The sequence below is a fragment of the Meles meles genome, chromosome 7 (genome assembly GCF_922984935.1).
Source record: "Meles meles chromosome 7, mMelMel3.1 paternal haplotype, whole genome shotgun sequence".
NCBI lineage: Eukaryota > Metazoa > Chordata > Mammalia > Carnivora > Mustelidae > Meles > Meles meles.
Genome location: NC_060072.1, coordinates 143,557,252 through 143,576,036, shown reverse-complemented (window position 1 = coordinate 143,576,036; position 18,785 = coordinate 143,557,252). Strand labels below are relative to the sequence as shown.

The window sequence follows — 18,785 nt, the reverse complement described above, 5'->3', positions numbered from 1 at the left end:
ACTTAGGATTTAGTTCCCTGAGGCACGGTCAGTGGATCTAAAGTTGCCACGTTTAAGTGAGCCGGTCACACCACCGAAATGAGAACGGAGGTGGCTTGTATACCTTTCCACCCAATCCTACTGTCAGGAGACTTCAGCCCATAATACATTGAAGGAATTTCAATCACTTGTCCCATGCTATTTCATGGTTGCTTTCCTAAATCCAGTTCATGATTTTATAAATGGCCTTTGCAATAATAAAACCAAAGAATCATTTTCAGGGGGCTGGATAGCTCAAGGGATTAGTAATGGAATACAGAGCCTTTCACCTCGAGGTCAGTGAGTTGAATCCAGTCCAGGTCACTCGAAACCCAAAGCTGTTACCATCTTCTGTCCGCCCCGTGGCCTGTGTGACTTAGCCTGGTGGTCTCAGTCTCCGCCGGACTCACGTCCGCGTACCGGCCGAGGGAAGTGCCAGCAACTGCACGGGGGTTGCATTTGAGAAGAAAATACCTGTGATCCAGAGCTGAGTGAGAAGGCTGGACGTCGCGTTCTCCATCGGGTTGTATGAAGGACAACAGACGTGGAGCTTAGAGTACAGACGGCAAGAGCGAGCGGATGGGGTTCGCTTTGCTAGATGAAGCCAAACAAAATGGGCAAAGAGGAGGCCGGTACCGGATGAGAGGGCAGAGGAACACCCGTTGGGAAAGTTGATGGAATCTGGAAAGAAGCTTTAGGGGACTCGAGCCTTAAGAAGAAAGCAGGTTCTGACTGTGGACAGAGGAGAACAGAACTGGGCCCGGGGACGGGGGGCAGCAGGGGTCTACCCTCTGCAGCAGTGGAAGCCTCCCTGGTGTCGGGGGGCCTCAACATCCCGGCTAGTGATCTTCTTGGAGGACGTGGCATTTAAGAGGCAGAGGGACACCCTCACTCCCCGGAAACAAGCTTGTGATGAGATCATGGGTGTGCCGAGCCCTAGTGGCCGGCAGAGTGCCATTCCCGTGTGTGACCGACACGGGGTCCCTCTTCTGAAGGTGTCCGCGGCCAAGTACAGGGAGGCTCTTTCTCCCGCAGCTAATTTGTGGTTGCTGGTGTCCCGAAGACAATCAGCGGCTATCAGAGCATTCCGGTTTTGTCGGGGTTTTTTGAGAGAGAAAATACAGTGCCTTACTCCGCTGTATCACCTAGACCGCCTTTGTTCCCTTTTCAGTAGGGCGATGGAACAAAGGCGCACTCACCAAATTGAAGTCTAAAATGAACACGGAGATACGGCAACGTCGCCACTAAGAATGTGAATGAATGAAGTTCACGGAAGGCGCGCAGGCCAAGTTTTCAACACAGTTTTACAGCCAGTCTCTTTAGATCACAGCCGTTTCCCTTAGAAGGTTTAAGTCTCAAAGTCGACGGAAGACGAGACAGATCACGTCCTGAGTGAGGGCTCCGCGGTGCAATCAGCCGTTCCACAAGGAAAGGATTTCTTTGAGAATCTTGCATTCGTCGTAGCTAAAAAGTATAAAGTAACTGCTAATCCATGCGTGCAGGCCGGTGGACGACGCCGGAAATTAGAGGCCTTCAGAGGGACAGCGAAACAGCGCATCCTCAGTGTCATTTCAACGCAACATTCGGTTGGGCTGTGAGTTACTAGAACGCCTGCGATCAACCACCCTCCAGCTGGGACACGCCGGCCGCCGGCCTCCTGTAGAACAGTCGTGAACGCTCCCGTCTGTCGGGGCAGTATCTGCCAGGCACCCCCCCATGCCAGTGCCGAAAACGGGTGAGAGCCCAGTCCGGCATCCCCGGCTCCGGCTTGTGAGGCTCGCGAGTTGCTTCCGTCCTCTGGCCTCCTGCCGCGACACGCCGCGTGTTACCGTGTATTTCATCGGACCCGGAGAACCTTCCGTGCTGTTCTTCTGCCCTGGTTCTGTGCACACCCCTTCATTCCCCCGAGACTGGCAGGGGGTCTCCATGTGAATAGAGCTTTACGCTTTGAAATGCTTGTGTTTACAACCGAAGGTTTAAAAACTTAGCATGTGGGTCCATTACTGCAGGAACCGGCAGAGCTGACCTGAGGTGAACACACACACACACACACACACACACACGCGCGCGCGCGCGCGCGCGCACGCGCGCGCCACGAGATTTCAATGTGTGAGGCTTTCAGAACGGAAGCAGCACCTGGGGCACCTGGGGGGCTCCATAGGTGAAGCAGCTGCCTTCGGCCCAGGGGCCTGGGATCGAGCCCCACGTCAGGTTTCCTGCTCAGTGGGGAGCCTGCTTCTCCCTCCCTCTCCCTCCAAAAAAAACACAACACAACAGCAGCAGCATCTTTTCGGTACCTTGCCCTAAACAACAATTTCCTGTTGTATCCTGGCAACCTCGTCAGTATTTTGGTAAACTTTGGAAGTTTTGCCAGGGTTTTGAGTTGGGTCTTATTTTTCACTAATGGAATGTTTACAATCTTAGGCAAAATGATACAAACCTGAAAAATACCATTGGTCTGTCTGTCAAGGAGCTGTTCCCAGGTTAAGTGCTTTGAAGAAGACATTGGTGCTGCTTCTAGTTCTCACGTAGGACTATGGAAGTACTTACCAGAGGGTAAGGAGTCCAAAGATGTCACCAGGTTGTGTTCCGATTCTTTCTTTTTTCTTTCTTTTAAGGCTTCATTCATTTATTTGAGAGAGAGAGGGGGGAAAAGAGAGAGAGCATGAACAGGGTGAGGGCAGAGGGAGAAGCAGGCTCCGCACCGAAGAGGGAGCCCGACACGGGGCTCAATCCCGAGCACCCAGGATCATGACCAAGACAAAGACAGACGCTTAACCGACTGAGTCACCCAAGGGTCCCTCTGTTTGGAATGTTGGTTAAACGTCTTTCGCTAGCTTTGAGAAAGTGAACTCTCTGTACATGGATTTCTGAATAACCCAGTTCCTCACTTTTCCTCTCTTCTGTGAGTTTTGACGTAGCTACCCGCAACATTCACGAGAAAAACAACAGGCCCAGGACGTCTTACACTTACCCTCTCCTAACACCTCTCACGAAGGTCTTCGCCCGCGCCCTCTCCAGGCAGCACACCATGCGAGCAACTGCGCGGGGTGCACAGGGGAAGGGAGACACGGCCCGGTGCTCTGGCGAGCGGTCACCGGCGGTCACGTGGGAAACGTGTTCTGCACCTCGAAAAGGCTCCCAGCGGGAAGTTCACGATCAGATGACCAGTCCCGCTCGCCGTTGACCGACCGTCCCCACCGAGGTGGCTGTTTCTGATGAGCTTCACATTGAACCGATGCTTTCTGCTCTGCGCATCTTCTCTTCAAATTCCGTTGAGACGTTTAAACTGAATGTTAAGGAATCTAGCATGAGAGCCGCCAAGAGCACACTTTCTCTTTTTTCTTTTTTTCTATTTTTTTCTTCTTTTTTTTTCTTTTTTTTTTTTAAGATTTTATTTATTTGACAGAGAGAGATCACAAGTAGGCAGAGAGGCAGGCAAAGAGAGTGAGAGGGAAGCAGGCTCCCTGCCGAGCAGAGAGCCTGACGCGGGACTCGATCCCAGGACCCTGAGATCATGACCTGAGCCGAAAGCAGCGGCTCAAACCACTGAGCCACCCAGGCGCCCCTTTTTTTCTATTTTTTTAAGTCAGAACCTGGATTTGAATCCTGGCTCTGTTGCTCAACTGCTGAATGGGCTTGAACAAGCCACGTCTCTAAATCTCAGTTTCCTTCTCTGTAGAGAAGAGAGGGAGAACGCCTGCTTGGGATAGTTGTGAACGTGAACGAAATCCTGCACCACCGCACGCGGTGAGCGCGGTAAGCGCCGGCTCCGGGACCCGCCGCGGCTTCTCTCTTCAGCTTCCTCCATCAGTCTGTACTGTCTTGTTCTTTCTGTAATTTTTCGGTGCTCTGTGAATTCTGGCTTTTCTACAAGCCTCAGACTGTGGGTTTCGACACCCCACCCACCAAAGGAGGGACCTCGATATGACGATCGAGGTTTGAAAAGTGGACAAGGCAGTAACTAGGCAATTTTCTTATCGAGTGATTTGATTACTGGACGTGGACGATCACCAGGAGAGAGAGACTCCCTCCCGGCGTCCTCCTCCAGGATGGGCACGCAGCTCGACTTTCAGGTCACCGCTCCGGTGAACAGAGGCAGAGAGTGGAAGCAGAGCTGTGCACCGTCCCAGGCCCCGGTGCCTCCAACCGCAGGGCTGCCCAAACAATGTCAACAGGCCGCGATTCAAAACTCAGCTGTTTGGGAACTGGCATTTTCCAATTCTTCACTAAACGATCTCGAGGCACTAACCAGAACAGTAAACCACGGAGGACATGCCGTTATCAGCTCACTGAGGTTCAGCAGCCCGTTCTTGAACAACCTCAGGCTTCCGTACAGCAAACGTGTCAGAAACCTGTCAGATAAGGACACCCAACTCACCCCTGAAAGGAGAGATTTCTCACGGGAGCAGGGCGGTCCCGGGGCAGGGATGCACCGATTTCCGGGGCGCCCTCTCGTGGCGGAGCTACCCCTGCAGCCTCCTGGGCTTGTTGCAGAAGCTGCGGGATTCCAGAGCCACAGCACGGTCTCGGGGCTCAGGCCGCCGAGCAGAATTTTCTGCGACGATGGACACGCTCCATAATTTCTGCACTGTCCAGTGCGGCCGCCATGGCCATGGGGCCTCTCGGCACTTGAAATGGAGCCACACCAGCCAAGAAACTGGATTACTTGCTTCATTTCGTTTTAACTCCTTGAAAGTTAAGTGACCCCAGGTGGCCGGTACCTGCCGACGGCATGGGGGCAGTTCTAGAACATCCACAGGCGTCGCTGTTCCTGGCCCCCGCGCTGCGGTTCCAGCCTTCCCCGTGCGTGAGGACACTGTGGTCACAGCCACGCTCTCTAACTACAGGATGACCTCGCACGTCCGTTTTGAAACAGACATTCTGTGCGATCCGTATACGTTTGCTGCTCTAACGTGCTCTGCTTGAGATTTGAAGCATTATAAGTTCTGTCTAAAAGGCAGTGACACGCGAGATCTCTCCAATGCCTGTTAGGATGTCAAATCCAGAGGTGAGGGGAAGTGTGTGTCGTGTAACAGAACCCAACTGGAAACTACTGGTGTGTTTTAAAGTCACAAAGAATGGGGTGCCTGGATGGCTCAGTCGGTCAAGCATCTGCCTTCGGCTCAGGTCATGATCTCAGCGTCCGGGGATCAAGTCCTCTCCTCTCAGCTTGTGCTCTTTCTTGCTATCTGTCTCTCCCAAATAAAACCTTTTAAAATAAATAGATAAGTAAAGAAAGAAATAATAGAATAGGCCTAAAGTAAAAAAGAAATCAAATAAGATACAAAAAGTAGGTGCAGGGGCGCCTGGGTGGCTCAGTGGGTTAAGCATCTGCCTTTGGCTCAAGTCATGATCCCAGGGTCATGGGATCGAGCCCAGCATTGGGCTCTCTGCTCAGTGGGGAGCCTGCTTCTCCCTCTCCCATCCCCCCTACTTGTGTTCCTGCTCTCGCTATGTCTCCCTCTGTCCAATTAATAAATAAAATCTTAAAAAAAAAATAGGAGGCACAGAAGCTATCCTTTTCAGATTGTCTACCTCTTGCAAGACCAGGTTTTACAAAGAAGAGCAGAAGGACGCTCCTCCAGCAGGCAGAACGCCCGCGGCCAGGCCGGGTGGACTGAGTGTGCTGACCCCTGCACAGACAGCATCTTGAATTGCAAAAGTCTGGTTAAAACAAAAAGGAAGCATGGATATTGCTTATTGTGGATAAAATGGAAACAGACAAGCTGAAGAGTTTGTTCTCAACTTGCTAACAATTCTCCGTTAAGTACATCCTTGTGTCTCCAGGACTCCCAACCTACGTACAGAGCCTCAGCTGTCAGGGGTGTGTATTAGACTTCGGTGAGAATGTTGTGCCGCGTCGATTGAACCATTCATAGGAACACGGGTTGTACTCGTTCACGTACACACATTCAGCCTGTGCTGCTTCCATGGGCTCGGTCACCTCTAGGAGCTGGAGTATAAACAATATATTTTAGCATCCACTTCATTTCCTGGACGGCGAGTTATTTTTTCAAGCATTTTTAACGTGCAAATCATGGTCACCGAACTTTGTTTTCAATCCCTAAAAATAATAGAGTAGGTCCACTCACTGATTGCAAAATACCAGGGCCCCTCAGAGGGCTCCAGCTTACCAGACCACCGAAACAGAGCTGGCCCGTGTTTCAGTTTGTGGTCACGGACAATACAGGGATTTAATGCAGCTGAAATCCTGACCGGGTTTGGAAATAGATGAGATTTCTGCCCTGAGAGGCTGTTCACCGTCTTTCCCAAGTCCTGGGTCCCATTGTCCACTGCCCACTTTGTCTCTGAGAGGCGTATCACAGTCTGCGGGCATAGATTCATCCGAAGGACGCCCATACAGAAACACACCGTGTCATTAGGACGTATACCTCCCAAGGCTTCATACTTACCTCTATACTGGTGTCGAGTGTTGGCAGTTACGCAGTTTACAAACACAGAATTCCCACAAAACGGACTACCATGCTGGCGGGTGCCATGCACTCGGGAGCAAGATGAGAGTCTGCAAACTCCCGTTGCTTAGTTGGGTTACTGTCGTCCTCAAAGAGCAGAGGAAAAAGAAGAGGTTTGGAGCTATAGCAAGGAAAGGTCCAGGTGAGCTGGCTCCCCAGTCCCTTTTCAGACGTGATGACAGCTCGTGTCACTAAAACAAACAAACCTCCCTCCCGCCTTCCCTGGTCCTCGCTGGCAGGGTCTGATTCTTTCCCTGCCCCCTGAGAAAAGCTGGGCTTTCGTGTGAAGAGGAGTCATGTCAGCAGTTGGGCAGACGGGGTGTGCAAGGACGAACGGAAACAGTGCACCTTACGTAAAGAAGCCACACGGGCTGAAAAGTGCTAGAATTTCAGTAACTTGATTATTTGGACTCAGGTGAGGGCATTAGATCCTGGAGCCAAAAAAAAAAAAAAAAAAAAAGAAAAAGAAAGGAAGGAAGGAAGGTAGAAAAGAAAAAGGAAAAAGAAAGAAACATGAATCATGTTGTGCCCAAGCCAACCCACTAATTGGGAATACAAATACGTGCTGAAATATTAAGGCGCTATGGAAATGCAGCCGAACAGTGAACGTGAAAGTAAACACTCCAGATTCCCCTGTCCCTCTCACACCTAATCTGATAGAGCCACCCAATGGCTTCACGCAAGCGTAAGCAGAGACGGCTCCCTCCGCGGCCCATTGCACCCTTCTAAACGGACTTCTGTTAACGACCCAGTTGAATTATCTCCTGGGATCCGTGTGAGAGTTTCAGGCGGGCCACCTCGCAGTCAAACCCCCACGGGAAATGGAAAGCACCACGTGATCACCCAGGTCCACCGTGGCTCCGGTTTCAAGGTCTTTCCTGAAAGTTGGCCACGTCGATAACCTGGTTTCCACGCTATTTATTGCCTGGGAAGGAGGAAGGGTTGAGCCCAGCCCCTCTGGGATGTGAACTTGCGGTTCCAGGGAGTCTACGGAATCAAATCTCTTGCTTTCAGGATGGCACTGCCCCAAAGAGAGAATCCAGCCAGAGCTTTCTCTTAGCACCAAGATGGGAACTGAATTACAATAGCTCTTAGTTGTGACACAGTAAAAAAAGAAAAAGAAAAAGAAGAAGAAGAAACGGGAAAGCTTTCCCTTGTACTTTGGGACACATTTCACCTGTGGCTTTTGCAAATAGCAATTTTTCTACATTAAGGATGAATTCCTTGTAATATTCTTTTTATTAACTGAAACACCATCTCATCCAGGACCTCCATTTACCGGTGGCAAATCTGGTTAACTTCCGAGAGCCAGTATCGTTCCCGCCATCAAAATGGATTAGTCCACAGGTTGGGGAAGATTAGGCGCTCAGGTCAAACCCAGCATTTTAGCCAAGATAAAATTCAGATGATGTTTTTAGTAAAAAAATGATTGCCCTCTTTTAAAAGATTGCATTAAAGATAACAGTGGCAGGATAATTTCTCGGCCACCGCTCAAGAGTTCCATCTCTTTGTAACGGGATTTAGGAAACAGCTGCCTTCAATGTACTCAGAGGCTTTGGCTTTGGGTGAGTTCTGGGCAAACCGTGACTTGTGGGCCCATCTAGTTAACACAACGATGAACACCAGCAGGACAGGCTTAAAGATAGTGATAAAATGTACCCCCTCGGACTCTGAAAATAAATTCTTAGGCTGCTTTCAGTTTGGGATAAGATTTCACAACTTCCAACGAGTCACGGGCTGGAGCATCTCAGCCACCGTGTTCCTGCTGAGTATCGAAAAGCAGGTTTTCACCTGTTCGTAGCTCCTAGAAAAACATCTGCATCGATCTGCCCTTCTGTGGAAGACGCGTCTGAGAAATCCCGTTCCTCAGACTTGCCGGGGTTTCAGGGGACCCGAACCCAGCCCCCCCAACACCTGTCAAGGAGCACCTTGCTGTCCAGCTCTCGCGGATGCTTGAACATTATTTAGAGAAAGTCGAGTACTGACACGCAGTGACGTCTGTGTCCTCATGCGCAGAAAATGCTTCCCCCTCACTCCAAAGAGCTAAAAATTGGGGCCCCACGCCCGGCACTTTAAATGAAGTTGCCTGTTCCGGGATTATTTATCATGGTTAGTGGTGGGCCGTCAGTCGTGAGAAGTTAACAAAGACCTATTGGGTTTATCTATAGGCAGCGCAACAAACATATCTTGCTCTTCTGTTATCTTCTTGTTAACACAGCCAGATCAGGACGTTCCAAACCTCCGCGTTTACCGCGCGGGGGTCCTTTATCTAGGATGATGTACGGCGAGCCCATCAATTAGCACGAGGCTTTGTACATACCTGCCACCTATTCCAGAGCCCGCCCGCTTGTCCCTCTCCCTCCGCCACCCGGGCGCTGCGGGGGCTTCTCCGTGGGGTCACCGCTCCCCTCCCGGCCTTTGGTTCATCCAGGGGGCAGTGGTGGGATGGTCAGAGCGCCTCGGGGACCGCTGTCCCGGGAACGCTTGCACAGAAGGAAGCAGCACATAGAGAAACCGGAGCTTGTGGCCCAAGCATTTGGAGAAACAAACCCACTCCGCTCCTGCAGCTGCAACTCCGGAGGCCGACGCTCTCATTCCAGGTGTGCGTCGGAGAGAAGGGAGGGAGCGACCCAGCAGAGGGGCGTGGAGATTCTGTGACTTTCCTCCCTGATTGTCTCAGCTTAAAGACTACCCCCCTCCCCTCCCCAGGGCCCACAGCATAAAGCTTGAACTTCAAGGCCCTTCACGGCCACGTGCCCAGGCCCCTGTCCCTTCTCTCCTCCCCTGGGGGGCAGGCCACATTTCTTCGTTTATTGATGTTCCGGGTCCCCTTCCTCAACCCTGTGCCACTGAACTTGCCCGTTCCTTTCTGGAATGGCCTTTGCCGCGTGCTCTGCCCCACGAGCTCCCAGGCATCCCCTGAGACCCAGGTCAAGTGCTGCCAGTGTGGCAAGCACTGGGAGACGCTCCCGGGCCTTCGTCCCCTGGGCTCACATGCCAACGTGTCACACACTTGCCGGAGTGTTGACTGCTTCTCTAAGGGTCTGTTGGCTTGTCTCTCTTGCCGCTCTGCCCGTCCGAGTTTCTGCCAGAGGAAGTCGCCCACTTTGTAGTCTCAGAGCTCAGCGAGGTGTTCACTCGGAGAACACGATGTCGAAGGAAGGGAGGAGGGAAACGTGGATGAAAAGACACACTCACACGTCTGTGGGCCTCCTACGCTGAGGTCTGGCAGGACAGAAGCAAGTCCGCCGAGCGGTGACAAGAGCCGGGGTCGGGCCAGGCGACCGTGTCACCTGTACAGAAGGGACAGACCTCTTAGCTCAGAGGCTGTTCTGGGCATTTAATGAGCATGTCTTGGAGCCCACAGACGTTGGGCTGGATGCTATTATTATTATTTTATGATAATAAAATCTGTCTCCCAGGCTGTCTCCCGGAACAGGCTTCCCAGCAGTTTCCCCCAAGATAGCTCAGTTGGGGGGTGAGTTGTGTGACAGGTGCTGCCTTTAAACCAAGGGCGACAGGCTTGTCAGCCCCAAAGCAGGCCGTCCCTGAAGGCTCCCGGGGCCTCCGACACCGTGTCCTCCCCACTCACCATAAACTGGCCCGCGGCTTGCAGCTCCTGTGAGGCCGCCCCCTGTGCCCCGAGATCTGTGGCCGTTCTCCCAGGGCTCCTCGAATGCCCAGCTCCCACACTCACCCGGACCCGGGTCAGACCCGGGTCTGAGACCGCCCTGCCCTCCTCCCGGCACAGTCCGGAAGGTACTGGTGAGCTGACCTCTGACCCTCGCAGTGCAGAGGCGGGACGTCTTTCTGCTTCCTCCTGCCCTCAGCCCTCTCCCCGCAGCCGGAATTGGACACACATCCACACTCAGGATCTCGTCCACACGGGCTCCCCACCCATGCCCCACGTCCCCTCTCCAACCTGCTGCCCTGCTTCGGTCAGACTGCTCTAGAGGCCAGCATCCTGACACCCGTTTGGGAAGGCCTGGCCGAAGGCAGGCTGGAATGAGGGCTCATTCCTCTAGATTATGTTCCTGCAGGAGGTGTGCGGGTATGGAGCGGACGGACAGCTGGAAAAGCCTGCTGGCTTGCGGAGAAAGGCACCCTCCTCGGCTACTATCCAGGGTCTCCCTTGCACTAGGGGTCCCACCATCCCTAGAGTGGGGGTGCTGTTGATGGGCTGTGAGGACACCCCCCCCCCCACAATCATTTGGTGCTGGTTGGCCTTGAGCCAGGTGCCTTCCTCCCGAGACAGACAAAGCCACTTCTGTGGAGTGGATCACCACAAAATCACCACACTCTAGAAACGGGACACGAATAGGGGGCCCCCTTCTGAGGGCACCCTCTCTGGCCTTCATCACCGCCTGCTGGTGGACACAGACCGTCAGGCAACCCCAGGCTTGGGGAGAGAGGTTGACTCTTGGAGCCCCTTGGAGCAGCTTGCACCTGCTGACCTAGGAGCCCAGCCCCTGACCTTTACCCTGGCACTCGTCTGTCCCTGCGAACTCTGCTGTGACACCATCCCAACCAGTAGGGGGTGGGGGGCGATGGGAGTGGCCCCCTGCTTGGGGGCTGGGGCAGGCTCAGGGCAGAGGCTTGGGATGGCAGAAGCAGGCGCTCTGGGGGCTGTAGGAGCACAAGAAGGCAGTCCCTGCGGCAGGAGGCTGGCGGGGTCCCTCTGGAACCCGAGACTCCCGCCCTAGGGCCCCAGTGGGTCCCCTGCTCCCATTACAAGGAAAAGAAAAAAGAAAAAAAAACAAAGGCTGGGAGGCTGAAAGCAAAGAAAAAGGAAGGAAAGGAGAGAGGGAGGAATTGGGAGAAGACGAGGGAAACCGAGGCACTGGCTATCGGTGGCCTTCCTAAACTGCCCTTGGTTGTGCGCTGCCTTCCAGTTTGGGGACAGAAGGTTTGCCATGCTTGCTGGAACCTGCACCCGGCTCCAGGCTGTGTCCTTGAATGACTGGCCCAGATGCCCGAGTCTTCGAGTCTTTGGCTCAGCCCACCCACCAGCCCCACCCCAGGCCCCCGCGGGAGAAGACTGAGAACCAAGTCCGTGCATTCCCCAGCGCCCCCCCCCCCCACTGGAGGGACACCGGGGCAGGAACGTGCGCCAACAGCAGGCCCTTTTCCAGGGCCAAAATGGGAAAAGAAACCCAAGCCCCCTGTGCTTCCTGCACGGGGCTCCTCTGGAACCAGGGTGGGCAGGCACCCCGGGCGGAGGCAGCGCCCAGGCTGGAGAGGAGAAAGGGGTGTTGCCCAGAGGGGACACAAGGTGCCTGTTCATCAAGGCGCGCGGAGAAGGAGCCTCGGTTCACCAGGGCTGGCGGTGTAGGTGGCCCGCGGGGAAGCCCGTTCCCCTCTGCACTTGAGATGTTGCTCCTGTTTCTTACCCTCCAGGTCCCGGAGGTGGTGTCTGAGAAGATCCCGGGTACCGAAGGGGATGCGGGGAGACCTCTGACCCCAGCGCGGGCAGGCTGGCGGGTGCCGCGCACACGATTGTCCATGTGGGGCCCATGCTCCCTGGGCAGTCGCTGCCAGCGCGGAGCAGGACAATGCCACCCCCCGCCACAAGTGCAAACTAGTTTCTGTGTTGGGGGGAAAAGGAGAATAAAAGTTTAATAAACGTGTGCTGTGTCGTGAATGACTTTGTGACGACCTCTGCTGCAAATGGCCTATGCATGCGGAATAATGGTCTCCTTGCAGAGAGGGAAATAGCTTAGCGCTATCGTCGTTGCCTCGGTAACCATCAGAGCCCCCATCTAGCAAGAGAGAAATGAGTTATGAAAAGGCTTGAGTGAAGAAGGGATTAACACATGATCCCAGGGACAGTATGTCAATCAAAATCAACTGAGAAATTACACTGCTCTATTTGAGAATTTCTCCGGAACCCGAACGCTAGTGGAGTCGGGTGGTATTTTTTTTTCCTCTTTTTTTTTTTTTTTTTTTTTTTAATTTGAGAAAGAAGGAGAAAAGTAGCCTCGTGATTAGTCTTCATGACTATCATTGAGAATTGCACCGAGGGAAGGGAAAGACTCCCCAAAGAGGGTTATTTAGGAAGACAAGCCCCCTTCCCCAGCCTCAAGGCACCTCGCACTTGTGTCCTCCTGGACCCCCCATCTTGTCCCGCACCCCGCGACCCCTCCGGCCTGGCGCCCCAGACCCCCCCATCCGCAGTCTCAGGCGCCCCCCGACGAGAGGCCCGGGGCCTGGCGCTCCACCTGGGACGCACCCCCAGCCGCGCGCGAGGAGGGGGATCTGGGGAGCTGAGCGCTGGGGGGCGGGTGGGACGGTGCGGACCGGGGGTCCCAGCCCAGGGGCCTGAGCAGCAGCCTTCGAAGCAACCTCAGGCGGCTGCCTGCTGCCTGCACTCCGTCTCTGACTCAGCGTGGGGGAAAATAAGGCGCAGAATCCGCCGCATCCCCCGCCCCACCCGTGACCCCCCACCCCGCCCCGGGGCAGACCCGGCTGAAGCGCCCGGGGCACGCAGACCCCGCGCACGGGCGGCGCACCGCCCGCCACCTCCACCCCTACCCGCACCCCTCCCCCGCGCCGAAACCCAGTCAAAAATAAAGGGAAAAGACACCATAAACGGCACGCGGGCCTCGGTTAATCGATCTCTAACCCCGCGCGGTCCCCGCTCTCCGCCCAGAGGCTGCTTCTGCCGGGACCTCCGCTGTGGCGCGGGAGTCAGGAGTTTGGGGCGCAAACTCAGGCCGCTCCCCACCCCCCTCCCCGTCCCACAGCGATGTTCTCCTTCCGAAGCACTTCAGAGCCGCAAGCCCCGGAGGAGGGACCGCGCGCGGGTGGGCTGCGGGAGGGGAAGCTGGACGGTGACCCCAGGAGAGCCACCGCCTTCGCGGCCACCGAGCTCTGGGGCCTGCGGGAGCCCCGCAGTGCTGGAGTGGAGGGTGCGGGCTCCCACTTCTGGAAGTCTGTCTGGCCAGCGCCTGGGGGCCAGGCTGGGGGCGGTACCAGGGTCCCCAGGGGCCTCGGGGCAGCAGAGCCAGTCGCCGAGGCCTCCTCACTCGCGACGAACCGCCCTGGGCCCACAGCCTGCTCTTTTGTTTCCCAGCAGGAAGGGACCTTGGCCATCAGCTTGACCAACGCCCCTCAATCAGCAGGTGGGGAAACCGAGGCCTTGAGCTAGTAACAATGACCGAAGGCACACACGGACAGGGCCGGGACCAGAGCCCAACTTCTCAACTTCACTTCAGAAAAGTGGCCTCTTCGAAAGAAAGAAGGAAAGAAAGAAAGAAAGAAAGAACAAGTTGAAGGAACTTTTCTCCAACTGAGAGCTTTCTTGGCCCTTGGAGGGCGAGGAGGTGGGCGGCGGTGCGCTCAGCCCACCTGGCCTGGGGCTCCGGGTCACCCAGGCCCCCCCCCCCCCCGCCCTGCGGCCGCCCGCCCAGCCTCCCTCCCCTGCGCGTCCCACACAAGTTTCCAGCCCCGAGCGCCCCGCGCGGTGAACTAAACCGCCCTGACCCCGGCGCTATTTGATATTTGCCTCCTTGACACTCCTTTAGGAGCTCGCAGCGGTAACGCAGACATTGGACAAGTCCAGCCTGAAACCGAAGCCCTGCGGACAGGGGGAGATGGGGAGAACCTGATAGCTGGAAACTCGTTTTCTCCAAAGGCTTTCGGGACATTTTAGCCCGGTTCCGGGTCCCCGGAGCGCCAGGGCGCCGCCAGGGCGGGTGTAAACGCTAAATGTCAGCTATTTGTTCCAATGATTGGCATGAAAACCGACTCTTTCTCGTCTTCTTTTTTTCCTCCTTCTCCCTCTTTCCTTTCCCTTCTCTCTCTACCCCTCAGGATTCCCACAAATACTCATTCAACCAGTGGTTCCTCTAATCCGCCTTCCCTCCCACCCCGCCGCCCCCCAGGTCAGAAAACCTCACTGGAGAAACGCAGCCCAGCAGTAACCAGCGGGAGGGGGCTGGGGGCCACTTGGATGGCTTGGCTCCACTTCTGTGTGCCAGGATCGACTCCCCTGTCTCCTCTTTCTAGACCCTGTGTCTTCCTGCTTTTCCCTTCCCTCTCTCTCTCTCTTCTCTTTCTTGTCCTTCTTTCCTGGAGTGGGTTGGGGGGGGGGGGTATTTCTTATAAACAGCAATGGGCAGAATGCAATGGTGTGGCGTATTAAAGATTCAGGAGCCCTGTGCTATTAAGGGGAGCCGACCAGATGAGCAGATAAAGAGAGTCGCCTGGTTTCAAAAGTTCCAGTTTCTGCTTCAGGGGAGCTGCCGGACTGAGCGCCTTCCTTAGAGCACCGGCAGGGACCCCGTTTTTTTTTCCCCAGAAGGGAGGAAGGGCCACAGAGTTGAGGCTGACCACTTGCCATTATCCCCCAACACCAGCCATATTCCAGATCTCCAACGCAGCCCCCAGTAACCCCACTCCCCAATTCTTCGAGTAATAACCCTCCGACTCCAGACTCTCCCCCTTCCAAGAGGCTGGCCCTACCTCTCCCCAACCCCCAGCCCCCCAGCCACCATAATTCTCCATTTCTCTTATTCGTTCCGTCGCTCCCTCTAACTTCTTCCCATCGAAACCTGTTCAAACTCTGATTAGTGAAGCTTCATTCTCCTCACTCACGCTTTTCCCCAAACCCCCTCTCTCCCTTTCTCCCTCCTTCTTAAAAGATTTTGGAGCCGAGGAGATAAGATATGCAATCCTCTATCGGGAATCCTGTAATATTAAAGATCAAATGTGGCATGAGTGGAAGGCCAAATGCAGAGAGAGACAAAAGGGGGAGGCTGCGAGATGCTCATCAGCTAATTACAGCTGCAAATATTATGCAAATTTATCTTGGCACAGAAACGGAGCACGCGAGTTTAAGTGTGGAGATAATGCTGGAAAATTGAATGTTCATCTGGGCATGGGAAATGGCCCAGTAGGCTCCATTGGTCTGTTTCATCTAGGGAAGCACCGTTTTTATACTCCTATCAGATCATCCGCACTTCACTGGTTGGGGCTGAGAAATTAATATGACTTATAATTGATACTTGAAATTCTTGGAGTGATGTGTCCTAAAGAGAGGGAAGAGAGGAAGAGAGGAAAAGAGAGAAGGGGCAGGGGTGAAGAAGAGAAGGAGAGGAAAAGGAAGAGAGAGGCAGGAGAGGGAAGTCATGCGATATTTAATACAAAATTGGAACTAGACATCTGAAAGCCACTGAAGTAAGTAGGGTGAACAGAAAGATAAGAAGAGAGTATTCCCAGAAAATCGGGTCTCTCCCTCTCTACTACCACCTAAAACCTGAAAGTGTCTTTATTATCAAGATCCAAGTTTTAAAAATCTGTAATGGTCTGGATTCCTCCTTTGCTTTGGAGTGTGGGACCCCATCAGGAATTGGCCCTAGAACTCCAGATAGCTGGGAACCTAGCATGATCCCAGGAGAGGAGAGCCGAATGGTGGGAGGGGGGTTACTGACCAGGGCTCTTGTAGGTCTAAGCAGAGGAAAAGTGGATTTGGCTCTACAGAACCTCGCCCCTGGTTCTGCCCCAACCGCAACCCTGCGTCCGTCCGTCATCTTGACCACCCGTGTTCCGCATTCTTCAACCCACTCTAGAACTGTCTGGGAAATGACAATCCTGGGAAACAAACCACGTTGTCACACTTCAAAAGTAAAGGTCCCCAAGTTGGGGGAGGAAGGGAGACAACAGGACGAGGGTGAACTGAAAAGAATCTTAAAAAATAAATAAGTAAAATCCTGCCCCGCCCCCCCCACCTCCCAGTAGAAAAATCTACTGCAACCTAGAGAAACGTAGAGAATTTCACAGATGAACGTTATTCGGATACAAGCCATCCAATTACCAGGAAATTATGATCTGACGTCAGGAGGAACAATTGGAGAGCGAATATGTATGAATCTCCTCTCACTGGTTTGCATATTTGCAACGATTGTTTAATCCAAGCAACCAGAAAGTAATCAACAAGCTCAAGCTTAAAGAGCAAATTACCAGTGACTCCTGCCCCTTCTACTTCCTGAAGCCGGGAGGTTGCTAGTGTTAGATGTTGGGAAGGGACTCCGGGTGTAGCCTGGGATTCTGAAATCCATCTTGAAAGAGGCAGAGACTAAAGCCTGTTGCATTTAGATGGCGTTTGTTCCTTTGGCGTTAGGGCAAAATACAAAAGAAACAAAAATGCCAATTATCGTAACTAATTAACCATTAAATGAGATGTGTGTCCTCTTCTTTCCAACTCTAAAATGGAGGGAAGATGATGAGGGTAGGTACAGGGGGGATCTGGGAGAACAGGCAGATCCATCCACCACTCCGCTCTGGGGGGGAAAAACCCTATGCACATTCTGCATGTGTTGACAGACAAAGCCAGAGGGGCTGAATATATAAATAAATATATATGTACTTTTAAAAAGAGAGCAAAGAATAAGAGAAACCTGGAATTGATTTTTTTTTTTCCTTGTTTACTTGGAATGGGGCTGGAGTGGGCAGCGCTCAGGGTAGGAGCTGTGTGGGGGCAAGAGATGGTGAGGAGGCAGGAAATCTCAAAAAAATTAACGTTATTGGTATCTTTCTATATAAAGATGCAAATGGCATTTTATCTTGGCTCTGTGCTTTAGTCAGTGTTTGTGATTAATTATCTCCTTTTTCATAAAAATAAATCATGTTAAAAATTAGGATCTTGGGGCTGGGGAGAAACTAAGCGCTGGTTTCAGGTCGATCTTGTTAATTTCAGCCTGAAATTGACACACTAATTAAAGAGCCGCGTGGTAAGGCACGAGCAGGCAAGATTATACCCAGCTCTTTTTTTTTTTTTTTTATCAGATCTACCTTATATTTTCCCAATTAAAAACTGCAAAAAGCAGTTTCATTACCCCAGGATAAAAAATAAGGGCCCCCTTTTCACAACGCTGGCCATCACTTTCTACCATCAGATTCATTGTGATGTATTAGATGCAATAAATTATCCCATGTAACAAAACATTGGGAGCTGAAAGGCAGATAATCTGGAAAGCAGAGATAAGGATTCATTATTCCAAATCATTATGAATCCAACGTTGCCTCTGACTTCTTTCTTAATCAGCTCCTCTGATCCTGGATATGTGAGCAGTACAGATAAGGAAAGAGTCGTTTATAATTCTCCACCTCGTCTAATATTTTAAAATAAAGTCAGAGGCAAGAAAACGCCATAAAACACTGGTGAGCAGGCAAGCGCCGAATGAAAAATCACTTCCATGTTATTATATCCACAGTAAGATTTAATTAAAATTCTCCACGTCCACGTGCTTTATTTTCAGATAGGATTTTTTCCCATCACGTAATAATTGATAGGAATTTGCAAACGGGGCTATTTATTTAGGGCGCCTGGGTGGAATAGGTCTGATTTTTTTTTAAATTTCCAGTCACTGCTTTGTGAAACTTTCATTTGCAGTGTCCATGGTTCCACACCACCCAGACCCCCACCCTACTAGGCAGTCCTGTACCGCCCACCCCCACTCCCCCCACCCAGCAGTCATGGAAACATAGGCAAAGTCACAGCCCTAAAAGCTGAGTTTAATAAAAATGTTCTGTTAGAAAAAAAAAAAGAAAAGAAAAATGAAAGAACTGGTTTTTCTCACCCTAGACTCCTTTGTACCCTTCCAATCCCCCCATTCTACACATTTATAATAAAACAACGCCCAGTGGGTGGAATTGAAAGATTAGAACTTAAAAAAAAAAGATTTTATTTATTTGAGAGAGAGAAGGAAAGGGGGGAGGGTCAGAGGGAGAAGCAGACTCCCTGCTCAGCAGGGAGCCCGATGGGGGACTCGATCCCGGAACCCCAAGATCGTGACCTGAGCGGAAGGCAGTCGCTTAACCAACTGAGCCACCCAGGCGCCCTGAAGGAGTAGGACTTTAAAACCCAGGTTAATATTGAGTGTTCTCCTCTGTTAGAGCACGGACAAGAACTAAACCAATCTGAGGGACTATCCTGGAAGGTAGAAAAATTGAAAGTGGGATGATGCTGAGGACTGGTAGGCAGAAAGAAAAATATTACCTGTGTTTTAGGGGAAAGAAATGGGATGTGGAAAACCTGGAAGACTAAACATACAGTCTTGCTTAGAACAACCGTAAGTGGCCACACATTCTTAGAAAGATTGGAGATTCTGCCAGCGATTACTTCTCCCTACAGGGTCTCCTTTTTCTTTATCCAACAGGTGAACTTCCTATCTCCGCGGCCATCGCAGAGATCTGGGACACAGTGTTTCTATTATCATTAGTCATTTACAGATCCATCTTCTATCTCCACAGGCCCAGTGACTTCCTTTTATATTTAAAATCCAATCAAAT

At 52.5% G+C, this 18,785-nt stretch overlaps 1 protein-coding gene across 1 annotated transcript in view; it reads left to right on the top strand.

Annotated features, from left to right (window-relative positions):
- Positions 1-129, top strand: part of TAF3 (TATA-box binding protein associated factor 3) — a 170,085-nt gene extending 169,956 nt beyond the window's left edge. Inside the window, exon 8 of the transcript XR_006819758.1 lies at positions 7-129. The gene's annotated coding sequence lies outside the window, so the exon portion shown is untranslated. The remainder of the gene's footprint in view (positions 1-6) is intronic.
- The last annotated feature ends 18,656 nt before the right edge of the window (positions 130-18,785 follow it).